The following is a 16992-nucleotide window of genomic DNA, read 5'->3' as shown; positions in this document are numbered from 1 at the left end:
TATACTTATGGGATTAACCATAATGAAAGCAAGCAAGAATTTCAAGAGCAATAAGCTGCTAAGGATTTTCGGAAGATCGAATAGTATTTCGAAGACCTTAGTGAAACACATAAACAACTGGGGATGGGCGGATACTCGGTATGTGCGAGGAATTATCCGTAGGAGTGTTCATGTGGGTAATGAACTGCAAGACAGTAGGCACAAAGAATTCTCGGAACTATAGAGAGAATTTTCAGGGTATCTTGTAATAACAAGATCCATGGGATTGAAAGGGCAAGTGTATGTAGTTATCCATAATGATATAACAGGGGTAGGGAATTTGCAAAGGCGGTGGGCACAAGTGTCTCGAGAGAACATCGGAGATTATCTTCGGAATCTTCTGGTGCAGCCGGCGATCATCTGGACTGAAGGGGCTCTCCGGTAGAAAGTATTTTCGAGAACCTATAGTTAGATTTTAGTAAATTCAATAAACCCAAATAGAAGAGAGATAAGAGTCCCAGAGTATAGACGAGGAATAAAATATCCTAATACCACCCAGTGGCGACGTGGGCCCGTAAGCCACACAGCCATGTTAGTAAAAGTTTTGCAATGACTAGACTCAACTTCGGCCAAGGAGTGCGGAAGGGGGATTCCTACAGGCAGTCGGCTCTGATAACAACTTGTGACGCCCCCGATTCAATCGTACACTAATCATGCACGCAAATGTGTACAATCAAGATCAGGGACTCACGGGAAGATATCACAACACAACTCTACAACATAAAAAGTCATACAAGCAACATAATACAAGCCAGGGGCCTCGAGGGCTCGAATACAAGTGCTCGATCATAGACGAGTCAGCGGAAGCAACAATATCTGAGTACAGACATAAGTTAAACAAGTTTGCCTTAAGAAGGCTAGCACAAAAGTAGCAACGATCGAAAAGGCAAGGCCTCCTGCCTGGGACCTCCTAACTACTCCTGGTCGTCGTCAGCGGGCTGCACGTAGTAGTAGGCTCCCTCGGTGTAGTAGGAGTCGTCGTCGACGGTGGCGTCTGGCTCCTGGGCTCCAGCATCTGGTTGCGACAACCAGGTAGAAAGGAAAGGGGGAAAAGAGGGAGAAAAGCAACCGTGAGTACTCATCCAAAGTACTCGCAAGCAAGGAGCTACACTACATATGCATGGGTATATGTGTAAAGGGCCATATCGGTGGACTGAACTGCAGAATGCCAGAATAAGAGGGGGATAGATAATCCTGTCGAAGACTACGCTTCTGGCCACCTCCATCTTGCAGCATGTAGGAGAGAGTAGATGGTAAGTTCACCAAGTAGCATCGCATAGCATAATCCTACCCGGCGATCCCCTCCTCGTCGCCCTGTTAGAGAGCGATCACCGGGTTGTATCTGGCACTTGGAAGGGTATGTTTTATTAAGTATCTGATTCTAGTTGTCATAAGGTCAAGGTACAACTCCAGGTCGTCCTTTTACCGAGGGACACGGCTATTCGAATAGATAAACTTCCCTGCAGGGGTGCACCACACCAGTGGGACCGGCATGTCAGTGGCTGGGGGCCGCCTAGTCAGCATGTTGACCGCGGTCAACAAGTCAAGGGGGGCCCCTGGGTCCACCAGTCAGTGGCCCAGGCGGTGCCACGCGGGTGCCACGTCGGTGACGTCGCCGGAATCACGCCGGCGACCATTCCAGCGGCGGAAGTTCGTCGGAGTTGCTCGGATTTCCCGCACAGTGCACCATTCCGCGCGTTTTCGGTGGCGTTCGAACGAGTAGATCGTCCCGCGTCGATCTAGAGTGATCCCAGGAGCGGGGGTGGCCGGAGTGGAGCTCAACGACGACCGTGGGCGGTGCCGGAATACGGGCATCTCTGAAAACCACGCTACGGGCTGCGTTCTAGCTAACAAATGACGCTAGCGGGCTCTACGGACCTCCGGCAACTCGACGGAGGCCACGGCTTGGCTCGGAGATGGACAGGGTGAGCGCAACGAGCTCGCGGACGAGGCCGCATGCGGGAATGGCGACGGCGGCACCATGAGCCATCTACGGTGCATGAGGAGGAACCAGAGGAAGGAGGAGGGGGCGGAGGCTTACGGCGCGGCACACGGAGGCCCTCGAGTGAACGGGAGCGCAGAGGGGAGGCGGGATCAATCACGGCGAGCGGCGGCGACCGAGGTTGGGGAAAAGCTTGACCCGGCTGCTGCAGGGCACTCGAGCTCGTCCTGAAGCGCGGGGTCGACGAGGACGACGTAGTGGGAGCTCGGGGACTCGGCGGCTCGACGAACGGTGGTCGGGGCCACGCCTACGGCGAGGCTTCGACGGCGATCTCGCTCGGGCGAGGGGGGAGCAGAGAGAGAGAGAGCGGCCGAGATGGAGAGGGGAGCGGGTGGAGGTAGGTGGGGAGGAAATATCTGGGGGGCGGGGCTCGGCGGAGGCCTTATCCACCCAGTAGCGCTGTCGGCGAGCTGGCTCGGCGGCGACGGTGGGTGCGCCTCGGTCGCTTGAACAGAGAACGGGGGAGAAGGAGGAGGCCGTGGTGGGCTGGGCTAGCTGCCAGCTGGGCCGGTTGGCCCAGTGGGGGGTCCTTTCTTTTTTATTTTATTTTTTTGTTAGTTTTGTTTTGTTTTACTTTTCTTATTTTCTTCTGTTTTGGCTAATTGTTTGGGCACCAAAAGAGTTTTGTAAAATATGAGAGCTGGCCCACAAATCACAACACAATAAATCCTACCACTAAAAACTAGTTTGGGTTAATTATCATTTCGTATTTATTTTGTTATAATAAAAAAAGTTATTAAATAATGTTTTCAGCCACTGTTTGAGGTTGTTTAAGTCACTTATTAAATTTCAATAATGTTGTTTACAATTTTATCATAGCCTCTGTTTTATCTACTATTTATTAAACATTTTAGTTTTAATAGTTGAAAACTTTTATTATTGGCTTAATTTTGAATTATGAATTATAATCGGTTTCGAACTAACGCGAGGTTAGCAACAATAACCGTGGTGACGTGGCATCGTTAACGTGGCTATCGTGGGATTACTGTAGCTTAATTATCCGGGCGTCACAATGAGTTATGTGATTGTAACACCCCGGATGTAACTTTCCATATTTCTAACTCCAACTCTTGCCATTTTCGGCTATGTGTTATGATATTCCCTCCATGGTTGGGTTTTGTCTTTCATTTTGCATTTTGTTCATGTCATGCATCCCATATCATGTCATCATGTGCATCTCATTTGCATACGTGTTCGTCTCATGCATCCGAGCATTTTTCCCGTTGTCCGTTTTGCAATCCGACACTCCCACGTGCACCGGCGCACCCCTCTTGTTTCTTTTCGTGAGCGGGTGTTAAACATTCTCGGAATGGACCGAGGTTTGTCAAGTGGCCTTGGTATACCACCGGTAGACCACCTGTCAAGTTTCGTTCCATTTGGAGGTCGTTTGATGCTCCAACGGTTAACCGGGTAACCGCAAAGGCCTTTTGTGTGTTGCAGCAAAACCCCGCTCCAAACAGCCCAATAACCCATCTAAGTCACTTCCATGCTCTCGGTCGTTCGATCACGATCGTGTGGGCAAAAACCGCACTCCATTTGGAGTCTCCTAGCTCCCTATGCATATATAAACACCTCCCCCTCCGAATTTTTGGGCAAACCCTAGTCTTCCCCTTCCTCCGCGCGCCGGACACGTCCGCCCGGCGCCGGACGCATCCGCCGCCGCACCCGTCCAACCAGAGAGCGCCACGTGGCCTCCCGGCCGCCCGCGCCGCCGCCGGCCCGCGAAGCCCATAACGAGCCCGTGGGCCCGTTCGCCGCCGTCCGCCCCCGCGCTCCCCGTCGCCCCACGCCGCCTCCACTCCGCCCGTGCGCCGCCTGGGCGCCGCGCCCCACGCCGACGTTCCCGCCGGCGCCGCTGCCCGCACCCGCGGCCTCCCGCGGCCGCCGGCGCCGCCGCCGTCCTCGCCGCCCGCCGACGCCCAGCGCCGCCGCCCGCCGTCCTCGCCTGTCTCCGCTCGCCTCCCTCCGCCGTTCGCCGCCTCCGGCCCCCTCCACTCCATCTCCGGCGAGCAGCCTCCGGCGACCCTCGATCCCCGCGCCAGATCCGATCTGGAGAGGTTGATTCCCCCCCCCCCCCCGAAATTCTAAGTCCTGAAGTATTTTCACATTATGTGCTCATGTTCATCGTATTATATCTCATTGCAAACTGCTCCGATTCATGCGCATGATATACCAAATGTTCGTCACGAGATGCTCTTCATTTTGTTCCATTTGCCATGCTCGTTTGAGTCCATCTCGATGCCCAAATCTCTGTTGCAAGAGTGCTATATGATGTTTACTGCTGTTACTTATCAGAACTTGGTGTTTTGTTATTTTTGCTACTTTTGATGTGTGCATCTTATGGGCATGAGCTCTACAGGTGTTTTGATCTACGCCATACCATCTTTACAGAGGTGTATGCCATGTATTTTTGTGATCTATGCGGTGACTAGCACAAGCATGCAAACTAGGCTTCGTGATGTTTCTGTTTTCAGGGACTAGGTTTTTGCTGTCTGTTACTGCTGTTATTTTGTTGCCATGTATCCATGTGTCTACAGTGAGATCCATTCTTCTTTTGAGCATGTTCAGTAAGGATGTTTTGTAGATATAGTTTTTCTCTATCCATCCGTGCCCTTGTTTTCAATTATGGAGTGTCCTAGCATGTCTTAATCTTGCTCTACTTTTGCTATAAAATATTTCTGGCAGATTGTTAGCATGATATTCAATTTTGCCAAGGTTGTTGTAGTTGATCCATACATGCTATGAGCTTTCTCTTGCCAGGGTTAGCTTCATAAACATGCCATCTTGCTGTAGGTATGCTTGTTTTGTAATGCGTTGCTTTGTGATGAGTGCATCAAGCTCACCAAGATGCCCTCATAATTTCTGTTAATGTCATGTTCTGTTTTCTGCAAAGTCTGAAACCTGTTGACGAAACTTGCTATGTATACATGGGTGCCATCATATCTTCTGATCCTTTTTGGCTTATGGTCATTAAGGGACTTTTGTTCTATGCATTTAGTAGATTCATGCCATGCCTTGCTTTGCTATGTTAAGTTCCTGTAGCATGTGTTTTTCTTGCTCTGAACATTACTACCTGATGCTGTTTCTGCCATGTCCAGTATTTTTACCAAGTCTGTGAACCTGATATCTTTTGTACTTTTGCGATGCTTGTTTGAACCTGTTATGTTGTGATCTAGCCGTAGCTCAGTGTTCATCTTTTGTCAAGCATCTCCTGTGGATTACTGCCATATGCTTTGTTGCTATGTTGGGGTGCTGTAGCATAGTTGCTTGATGTACTCTTAGTGCTATCTTGCTGTTAATCGCAGAATCGTGTCATTCTTATTTTGCTTGCCATTTGCAAACCGTGCATCCGTTTCCGGTGATCTTTATATCGATTTCGACTGAAATCATCTCATCTTTCCAGTGGCATACTTGGTTTGCCAAGTTACTGCCTTATTCATCCTTTTTCTTCCGGAGCATGCATACGCATCGCATATCATATCTCGCATATCATGCATGTTTTGCATCATGTTGCTTGTGCATTTCCCGTGATTGATTGTGGTTCCATTTCTTGTGTTCTTGTTGTGGGTAGAGCCGGGAGACGAGTTCGTGAACGAGGAGCCTGTTGAGTACGCTTACGAGGATCAAGCTTTCGACAACTCTGAGAACCTTGCAGGCAAGATGACCATACCCTCGAAATCACTTCTATCTTTGCTTTGCTAGTTGTTCGCTCTATTGCCATGCTGCGCTACCTACCACTTGCTATATCATGCCTCCCATATTGCCATGTCAAGCCTCTAACCATCCTTTCCTAGCAAACCGTTGTTTGGCTAAGTTACCGCTTTTGCTCAGCCCTTCTTATAGCGTTGCTAGTTGCAGGTGAAGTTGAAGTTGGTTCCATGTTGGAACATGGATATTTTGGAATATCACAATATCTCTTATTTAATTAATGCATCTATATATTTGGTAAAGGGTGGAAGGCTCGGCCTTATGCCTGGTGTTTTGTTCCACTCTTGCCGCCCTAGTTTCCGTCATACCGGTATTATGTTCCTTGAGTTTGCGTTCCTTACGCGGTTGGGTGATTTATGGGACCCCCTTGACAGTTCGCCTTGAATAAAACTCCTCCAGCAAGGCCCAACCTTGGTTTTACCATTTGCCACCTAAGCCTTTTCCCTTGGGTTTTCGCGAGCCCGAGGGTCATCTTTATTTAAACCCCCGGGCCAGTGTTCCTCTGAGTGCTGGTCCAAACTAGAGCCCTTTGCAGCGCCACCTCGGGGAACTTGAGGCTGGTTTTAGTTGTACGGACTGCTCATCCGGTGTGCCCTGAGAACGAGATATGTGCAGCTCCTATCGGGATTTGTCGGCACATTCGGGCGGCTTTGCTGGTCTTGTTTTACCATTGTCGAAATGTCTTGTAAACCGGGATTCCGAGACTGATCGGGTCTTCCCGGGAGAAGGTTTATCCTTCGTTGACCGTGAGAGCTTATAATGGGCTAAGTTGGGACACCCCTGCAGGGTATTATCTTTCGAAAGCCGTGCCCACGGTTATGAGGCAGATGGGAATTTGTTAATGTCCGGTTGTAGAGAACTTGACACTTTACTTAATTAAAATACATCAACCGTGTGTGTAGCCGTGATGGTCTCTTCTCGGCGGAGTCCGGGAAGTGAACACGGTTTGAGTTATGCATGAACGTAAGTAGTTTCAGGATCACTTCTTGATCATTTCTAGCTTCGCGACCGTTGCGTTGCTTCTCTTCTCGCTCTCATTTGCGTATGTTAGCCACCATATATGCTTAGTGCTTGCTGCAGCTCCACCTCATTACACCATCCTTTCCTATAAGCTTAAATAGTCTTGATCTCGCGGGTGTGAGATTGCTGAGTCCTCGTGACTCACAGATTCTACCAAAACAGTTGCAGGTGCCGACGATGCCAGTGCAGATGACGCAACCGAGCTCAAGTGGGAGTTCGACGAGGAACGTGGTCGTTACTATGTTTCTTTTCCTGATGATCAGTAGTGGAGCCCAGTTGGGACGATCGGGGATCTAGCATTTGGGGTTATCTTATTTTCATTTGGATTTGACCGTAGTCGGTCTATGTGTGGATTTTGGATGATGTATGAATTAATTTATGTATTGTGTGAAGTGGCGATTGTAAGCCAACTCTCGTTATCCCATTCTTGTTCATTACATGGGATTGTGTGAAGATGACCCTTCTTGCGACAATACCACAATGCGGTTATGCCTCTAAGTCGTGCCTCGACACGTGGGAGATATAGCCGCATCGTGGGCGTTACAAGTTGGTAATCAGAGCCATCCCCGACTTAGGAGCCCCCTGCTTGATCGAATCGCTGGCGTTGTTGAGTCTAGAACAAAAATGTTTTGAGTCTTAGGATTATATATATCGGAGAGTAGGATTCTTTTTACTCCTCAGTCCCTTCGTCGCTCTGGTGAGGCCTCCTGACGTAGAAGTTTTGACTCTTCTCTCCTCAAATTTCACTAAAAAATTTTTAGGATCACGCGGGTATCTTGGAATCGTTCCGATGGTTTTGTGACGAGAACATTGTTCTTGGTGCCTCCTGACATTTAGGGGTTGTGGCAGTGTCCCGGGGAGTTGAGCTCCGAGGTGTTGTCGTCACAATTTTATCGTTGCAGTTCTGGAATACCTGAGTTTCGCCGACATCGAAAATCTCTTTTATGCAGTTGTTGGTGAGATCACCTCGACGCCACCCAGTACTGGGGCGGGAGTTCGGGAGTATTGCCATAACTCGTATAACGGATGCTTTTCGAAGGTTGAGGTACACGATTTCCGAAGGTTTCTTGGTTATGTGTTGACGGATGGATACAGCTGGATCTAGGGATTGCTAGTTTGGGTGATATATTTTGTGTCCCCTGTATCCCCAACACCAGATTGCATAACCAGAAAGTTTTGGGAGTTTATAGGTGGGATTCAAGTAGCTCTTAGCATTTCTTCCCGCAGATATTTGGTTTGTGATTGGGTAATCCTTACCACTTATTTGTTCCACTCGTACCTTTTTATTTTATTCATCAATCTCTTATCAAGTGGCTTCTCACCTTAATGGAAGTGTGATGATTTACTATGGAATTCATTCGTTCATCCTCGTTCGAATGTTTATTGTGAAGACTATATGTTGCAATTTCTATCCGTTGATTCAACTTGTCTATTTGTATATCAAGATGCTAACGGATGTCACCCTCTTCAGGATGGCTCCGCCAACGCGTCAGAATCCGGAACGCAATGAAGGGAGTCAGACGAACCCTCCGCCACCACCTCCACCTCCGGAGGCATGGCAAGCTATCATGGCAGCCACCAACGCCAATGCTCAGATGATTTTGCAACTCTTGCAAGAGCGCACCCAAGGGCAAGGCAATCAAGGAAATCAAGGCCAAGGCAACAATCAGCCTCACTTCGCTACCCTCAACCAGTTCCTCGCAAATCAGCCGAAGTCTTTCAGCTACTGTGCCGAGGCCATAGATGCCGATGATTGGCTCGTGGACATCAACAAGCATTTTGAATGTAGCAATGTCAGGCCTGAGGACTTTGTCAAGTTCGCTTCTTTTCAACTCAAGGATCAAGCTGCCGAGTGGTATCAACAATACAAAGATTCCAGAGGAGGTCGTGTGATTACCTGGGATGATTTCCGCCGAGACTTCAAAGCTCACCACATTCCACAAAGTGTTGTTGAGAGCAAGCGTGAGGAGTTCCGCAATCTCAAGCAAGGCAGCATGTCCGTGTATCAATACAATACCCAGTTTCAGAAACTCGCTCGCTTCGCTAAGCAAGACGTTCCTGATGAAAAGAGCATGATCTATCAATTCAGAGGTGGCCTTAGAGAAGATCTGCAATTACCTCTTGTGCTTTTTGAGCCGACCAAGTATGATGATTTCTACAATATGGCACTGAAGCAAGAGGCTGCTCAGCTCAAGTGTGAGGCTTCTAAGAAGAGAGTCAGGGACGCAGTTCAGTCTTCTTTTTCCTCACTAGTGGCTGCTAAGCAACAGAAGTTCTGGTTGCCTCCTCCTCCTCCGTTTCGTCAGCCTTTCCAGCAGAAGAACAAAGGTGGCCATGGATCTTCCCACCCACCAAACTCTGGCTATCAGAACAAGTCTCAGAATCAAGCTCCAAAGTCGTATGCTCCTTATCATCGTCCACTCTCAGAGGTGACTTGCAACAAGTGTCAGCAGAAAGGTCACTATGCTAACAAGTGCTTCAACCAAAGGCGCCTTCCGCCTCCTCCTCCTGTGAGATCTTCCAGCAATGCAGTGGTCAAGCATAATCCCAAGTCTGCAAAGGTGAACATGATGAATGCATCTCAAGCAGAGGAATCTACTGATGTGATAATGGGTAATCTCTCAGTTAATGACATTCCTGCAAAAGTCTTATTTGATACTGGTGCATCGCATTCTTTCATTTCAAGACCTTTTGTGGCTATGCATGATTTGGTTACTCAAGTTTTGCCGAGTCCTCTGCCTATTGTTTCCCCGGCTCGGCAAATGACTTCTCGAGTATTCGTTTGGGATTCCGTTATCAAGATGGGCGACTATAAATTTCTGGCCAAACCAATTGTTCTTGGTGACTCGGATATTGATCTAATTCTCGGGATGGACTGGCTTTCTAAGCACAAGGCTCAACTTGATTGTGCTGCCAGGGAAATTCAATTGACACACTCTTCTAAGGATGTTATCATTTATGCCGCTCGTGATGAGACCATTCGGTTATTCTCTCTCAATGAGAAGGGCGAGTTGGATGCTATCTCTCAAATTCCAGTCGTTTGTGAGTACCAAGATGTCTTTCCAGAAGAGCTTCCGGGTATGCCTCCTCACCGGCCAGTTGAGTTCGTTATCGATCTTGAGCCTGGCACTGAACCCGTTTGCAAGCGTCCATACAAGCTTGGACCCAAGGAGTTGAAAGAATTGAAGAAACAGCTCGATGAACAAGAGCGTCTGGGTTTGATCAGACCGAGTTCATCTCCATGGGGTTGTGGTGTTCTTTTTGTCGAGAAGAAGGATGGCACGGACCGACTTTGTGTCAACTACCATCCATTGAACCAGAAGACAATCAAGAACAAGTATCCACTTCCCAACATCAATGAGCTATTCGAGCAACTTAAAGGTGCTAAAGTATTCTCCAAGATTGACCTTCGTATGGGTTATTGTCGTGGAATTGTCACGGCAGATGTCCTCGTGCAAGGACATAGTCGTGGAGCCATCGCCGCTAGGAAGCTTAAAGGGGTTAAACGGGACAAAGGACACGAGGATTATACTGGTTCGGCCCCTTACGTTGAAGGTAAAAGCCTACTCCAGTTGAGGTGGTATTGCTTAGGGTTTCGATGACCAGGAGCTAAACCGCTCTGCCTGGCTATCGATCTGATCTTACTTGTCATGAACCGCCACCGGGTCGTCCCTTTATATAGAGAGGTTAACACCTAGCGGCTCTCAGAGTCCCGGCCGGCTTATAAACAGTGTCCAGCTCGGACTCCTAACTATTCTTGCCTTACACTACAAGTCACGCCTTACGACGGTTTACCACTACGGGCCTTAAGCCGCCTCTGGGCCTTAAGCCCATTACTGACCCGCCATCTTCGAGCTTGACTCTGGGCTTCATGCGATGATCGTCTCAATGTAACCCGGCCCCTCCTGGGCGGGTGACACCAGTAGTTATATCCCCAACATTAGGCCCCAGATTGATTTGAACCGGTTCATGTCAATCTTCAATACCTTAAGAGAAAATCTTCCGGCTTTTGTTTGCGCAAAGGTCATAACCCGCCATGACGTCATCTTCTGGATTCTTGGTAACCCGCCGTGACGTCATCCGCCATTAATGCACGTTCCTTCCAACGTATCTCAACGGATCCTTATCTTAATAACTATCCCGAAAATCGAGGCGCCTCTGCAGCTGGATAATCATGTCTTCAACCTCCTCGTTTCTCGCGCCCACTCATCAGCCGTCCCTTATAAATAGGCCCGGCCCTCAGGTCTTGGTCACTCTTCCCTTTCCATCGTCTTCCTCCTCTCGACACCCCAGAGCCCGAGCTCCGCCGCCGCCGCCGCGCACCCCGTCTGCACCAACCAAGGCCGCTGCATCGACCTGTCTTGACCAGAGAAACGCGACGCATCTCCGCTGCTCGTCAGCACCAGTAAGCCCTCGCCGTCCCGTATACTAGATCCACATTAGGGTTCGCAAGTTCTTCGGTGTTCTTCGTGGTTCCTCGCGATTCCTTCGCAGTTCTTCCACAACGGCTCCCTTTGATCCAAAAGTAAGGCACAACTCCGGCGGTAGTCGTTTCACGCCCATTTTCAATATTAGCAGACCCCTTTTACTTGCAAAAAGACCTCATTTAGAGCTTATGAACTTCTCCGTATCAGTTTTAGGTCTAATTTTTTTTCTTTTCTGGACGATTGTTTGATCCAAAATAATCCCTGTAATCTGTGAAACTTGTTTGCGCAACACTTAGGCAAAAACTGCATCTGTTAACCATGGCGGGTCATATCACCGGTTTAAAAGAAGCCATGCTTTGTGAAATTTCTGGATCATTCATAATAGAGTTAAATAACTTAATTGCTCATGATATCCAAGGCGGCTTAAATAACCTAACACAATTAACCATATATCATTAGGCCCTTTCATAAGCCGCCATCTTGAATACTGAACTGAAATTTTCCTCCAGCTTAAATTTGAACCGGAAATTTTATTTTGTCATAGGCTTCCATCTTTCACAATGCCACCTAAGGCTCCCAAAGCACCCATCCCATGCAACTGGGTTAGATCCAACGTCACCGACAACATCTTAGCTGACTTCGTAAAACGGGTTATCTGCCAAAGAAAGAGGTCATGTCCTATCATGCTCCTGACCCGTCAGAAGAGAGGCCTCAACCCAAGGATGGGGAAGTTGTCATATTTACTGATCACATGAACCGGGGCTTTGCTCCTCCTGGCTCAAAATTCTTCAGAGATGTCCTGCACTTCTTTGACATGTGACCTCAAGACATCGGACCCAATTCCGTGTCAAACATCTGCAACTTCGAAGTGTTCTGTGAGGTGTACCTCGGAGAAGAACCCAGCTTGCTGCTCTTTAGGGAGCTATTTTACCTGAACCGCCAGAATGAATGTGCCAACGGGCCTAGCTTGGAACTTGGCGGAATTTCAATCCAACGACGGAGAGATTTTCTTTTTCCTTATGCTGAGCCGCCAAGCCACCCGAAAGATTGGAACCAGACATGGTTCTACTGCCAAGACACTTCTCCGGCTGACGAGAACCCTCTGCCCGGCTTTCGCGCCCTGCGTCTGGAATCAAATCACCCCTTGCCAGACAAATTATCTCAAGCTGAACGTCAACCACTTACACCCACCATCAACAAAACCAAAGCTCTTCTGGGGAACAGCTTGAATGGTATTGATCTGGTCCGGGTCTGGGTTGCCTGGCGGGTGATTCCTTTAAGCCGCCGCCCCGGCTTGATGTGTGATTACACAGGCCAGAAAGATGATCCTCTACGACACAGTCCAGACGACTTACCTGAGGACGTCATTGATGATACAACCAAGTCGCTTCTGAACGAGAGCCTGGCAGATTGCGGGAGAGTGGGCTTAAGCCCTTTCTGCAAGACTAACCCGGCTCCAGCGGTAAACCATTGACCTGAATGCTTCTCCTTCCATTTTAACGATTTGGTCTTAACTTACTAACCTTTGTTGTATTTTACAGGCTAATGATAAATTCTGGAAGGTCAAATATGACCATGAAGCTGCCAAAAAAGCCAGGAAAATTAAAAAAGCCGCCAGGAAAGCCGCTCCCCGTAAGAAGGGGAGTAAACCTAGCGCCTCGGACCTGCTTCGTCTGGAAGACACCTCCGGGTCAGAGGTAGTTCTTGACTCTTTAGGCTCCTTTTTTAACCATCTTATTGACATGGATTATCAGCAGGAGGATACTGGAACAAGTCACGAAGTGAATGAAGAGGTAACTATAATCTCATCCGACTCCGAGCCTTTGCCGAGACGGAAAGTTCGAAGAGTAACCCAGAAAGTAAGATTTTCACATCCTTTAGCTTATCAAGATCCTCAATTTCTTTTGAAGCGACAGATTCATGAGAGCCGGAGGCAGACCTGGACCAACAAAGACGCAAACCTATCCTCCGGCTTACCCGAAGCATCAAGGAAGCGCCGGACTGAGGTTATCTCCGACTTATATCCTTTTCATCCTTTGGCAGGCGTCACTCGTCAACCACTTAATTCTTCTGATTCCAACTACCAGGGAACTTCACCTTCCGCCGGGGACTCAATGCAGTCTAGCTTGCCGGCCTTCAAGACCGCACCCGGGTAATGATGATCAGCTTAATTTGTGCATATCTTACTCATTTATTTGCACTAACTCTTTGACTTTCAGTGTACAAGTAAAGCCCAACAAGAGGGCGAAGAAAAATAAGCCAGCCGAAGAGCCGGTCCTGACCGAACCTGAAGCTTCTGCTCATGAGCCGCCGTCTGCACCAGCTCCTGAAATCACCATTGTTCCGTCTGATGAACATGTTATGGAAGGTTCTGATAACCCGGAGATCCCCAGCCCGGCTCATCCAGATGATCCGGACGTTGTAATCACCCGGACAGAGTTTGTCGAACCAGGAAGACCCACCGTGTTAGCTAGATGCTCTGCCAAGGAGGAACTTTTGGAACGCCGCAGAGCCAGGCTGGACGTCACTGGCTATGCCAATCTAAGCATTGGAGATATTGTCTCTGGCTATGTTAATCAAGTGCACAACTGCCGGGACTTGGAAATTGACATGGTGAAGCAAATACAGCAAAAATCTGAGGTATGACTCTCTTGCTTACTCCATAGTTATCCTTACCATGCCAGCCCCCAAGTCTATGACTTATGATAAAATATGTTGTAGACTTAATACCGGCTTAATAATCACTGCAAGAAAACCGGCTTTACCTGGTAACACTCAAGGGCCGGCTTAAACAGCATAGTTGACCCGGTTCTTTCCTTACTTTAATCAAGTAGTTGAGCAACTTTACACATTAGCCCCCAAGTGCCAAGTGTCTTTGCTTGCAAAGTGCTTGGGACTTAATGTTGCATTATAATCACCCTAACTGTAACCCGAAATTTGTACAGGCCGCATGTAAGAAATTTGAATCAGAAATCTCTGATCTAAAGAACCGCCTGAAGACCCAGGAAAGTGAGACCCAAAAGGCCAATTCCAAATTTGAATTCAGTGTATCTGCACAAGAGAAACTGAAGAAAAAGTTTGAAGCAGAAAGAAAAGCCTGGGCGGATGAGAAAACTGCCTTGCTCAGCCGGGCCGAACAAGCGGAGGCTGCTCTTACTGAAAGAACCGCCGAACTTTCCGGCTTAAAACGCCATATATCTCAGATGGTCCGCAATCTTTGGTAAGTTACTCTGTAAGTTTCTAACTAGTTTACATCGTTCATTTCCCATAAGTATCACCATTGCCATCAGCTCACCTGACTTTGTCATGCAGGCCCCAGGAGATCCAATCTTAATCAAAAAGTGCTGACCAAATTGAAGGCGGTTTATACCTTGGTAGAGCAACTTTACACCGGGTCACAGCGTGCCTTAGCCGTTGTGGCTCTGTCAAATGAGGTTCCCACTCACCTGGCAGATGTACTCAGGCGGCTTGCCGTACTTCCTCAACGCTTCCAAGAGTTAAGACGGGCTTCTGCAAGAGCCGGAGCTATAGCCGCTCTGAGCCGGGCCAAGGCGTTTCTACCGGAGCTAGACCCGGCCGACATCGCTCTTGGATACCCCAGCTTGAAGGAAGACGGCACCCCCTTTGACCAGAAAGACTTCGCTGCCTGTGTGAAGAGCGTGCGCCCAGTGGCCACCTTGATTGGTAATGATACAGACCTTACCAAGTATCAACCGGGCTATGACGCGGAGAATCAGAGGATCCCAACACCACGCTATGAAGCAGTCAGCCTGATTCCTCCGACTCGTAAGCATACCTTCGCCCCTGAAGTTGACCCGGCCGGGTTAATTGATGACGAGGCTCAATTTGAAGCCTTGAGTGGCATTGACTGGAAATCATCAACCTTCCAGGTCATGGACACAGCCGGAGGAGCGGAGAGGGATGACCCGGAAACCTCAGGCCAACAACGCCCTTGATCTCACAGGCGGCTCATATGATGTCTTAAAAAACGATGCCTCACCTTTCGGACTCGGAGAGTCATGTAATAGAATAGGATGAACACTTAATTTTGTCGTGCCATCGTGCACGTGTGTAGTGCTTAACTCCATTTAAACTACTTCTTTATATTCTTCTGGGTTATGTTTGATCTTCTGCTTTCCTTAAGTTTTAAATAGCTGTCTTTAATTGTCCTGCATAGAAAACAAGTCACAAGTCTCTAGGCGGCTTACCGCACAGAGAGTCATATAACCCGGAATATAAATCAAAGTCATAATAAACCGGCTCTCAATTATATCTTCGAGATACCATAATAGCATACCTGCGAGCCTTCAAATACACTTCCAGTTTATGTAACCCGAATAATGAAGGTTGAGAACTCCGGCTCACCAACACTTATAATACTTATTATGTGCCATCAACATTATTAATCAAGGTTAAGCCGGTGGAATTAGAACCACCCTTGAATACTTTTTATACGATCAAAAGAACTTGTTTGCAACAAAAAGATGTCAAAAATTTGGAGGCTTCTGATTCGAATACGACCAGAGAACCGTCCCAAAGGGGTTAAGCTAAGATTCGAATACGATCATATAGCCCCCAGTGGCTTTGGCGTTGCCGATCAAGAGGGTACCGACAGCTATGTTCTCTTTGGTTCGAATACGACCTATGTTTGAACATGAAGCCCCCAAATGACCTTGAGAGTTGTTTAACGACGCTGATTCGAATACGATCCACGTCGGTTCCCAAAGGGGGTTAAGCTATGATTCAAATATGATCAAGAAAAACTCCCCAATGAGCTCGGCAATATGCCAATCAAGTGGGTATCGACAGCTATGTTCTCTTTGGTTCGAATACGACCTATGTTTGAACAGGAAGCCCCCAAATGATCATATTTTTAACGGCTAGATTCGAATACGATCATAAGCCGGATCAACCTCCAAGTGACCATGTAATATTACAATGAAAATAACAATGATACATTTACCTTTGGAGGAAAAAAGGACAGAGGTCCTGCTTTATTATTTATCACAATATATACATGGCTATAGAAATATGTACATTATGAGAGCCGGTGGCTCAAGTGTAATAAGGCCGAAGCTGAGCTATGTTCCACGGTCGGTGGGTCTCCTCCTCCGACTTACGTGAATCTTTGTGCTCCCGAACATCGATAAGGTAGTATGACCCGTTATGCAAGTTCTTGCTGACCACAAAGGGCCCTTCCCAAGGTGGGGATAGCTTGTGCGCATCTGTTTGATCCTGGATGAGCCGGAGCACCAAATCCCCTTCCTGAAAGACCCTGGACTTAACCCGGCGGCTGTGATAGGGGCGCAGGTCTTGCTGGTAAATCGCCGAGCAAGCTGCTGCTACGTCACGCTGTTCGTCCAACAAGTCCAGAGCATCTTGACGCGCTTGCTCATTATCCGCCTCAACATAAGCCGCCACTCGAGGCGAATCATGACGGATATCGCTAGGGAGGACCGCCTCAGCTCCGTAAACCATGAAGAAAGGCGTGTAACCCATAGACCTGTTAGGAGTAGTATTGATGCTCCATAATACAGAAGGTAACTCCTCCACCCAACAACCCGGCGTCCGTTGCAAAGGGACCAAAAGCCGGGGCTTGATGCCCTTCAAGATCTCCTGATTGGCTCTCTCAGCTTGACCATTGGATTGGGGGTGAGCCACTGATGAAACATCAAGCCGAATATGCTCTCGTTGACAAAATTCCTCCATGGCGCCTTTAGACAGATTGGTACCATTGTCAGTTATAATGCTGTGTGGAAAACCAAAGCGAAATATCACCTTTTTCATGAACTGAAC

This window comes from Triticum aestivum, chromosome 6D (genome assembly GCF_018294505.1).
Source record: "Triticum aestivum cultivar Chinese Spring chromosome 6D, IWGSC CS RefSeq v2.1, whole genome shotgun sequence".
NCBI lineage: Eukaryota > Viridiplantae > Streptophyta > Magnoliopsida > Poales > Poaceae > Triticum > Triticum aestivum.
The sequence above is the reverse complement of the archived record's forward strand: the minus strand, read 5'-3'. Positions refer to the sequence as shown.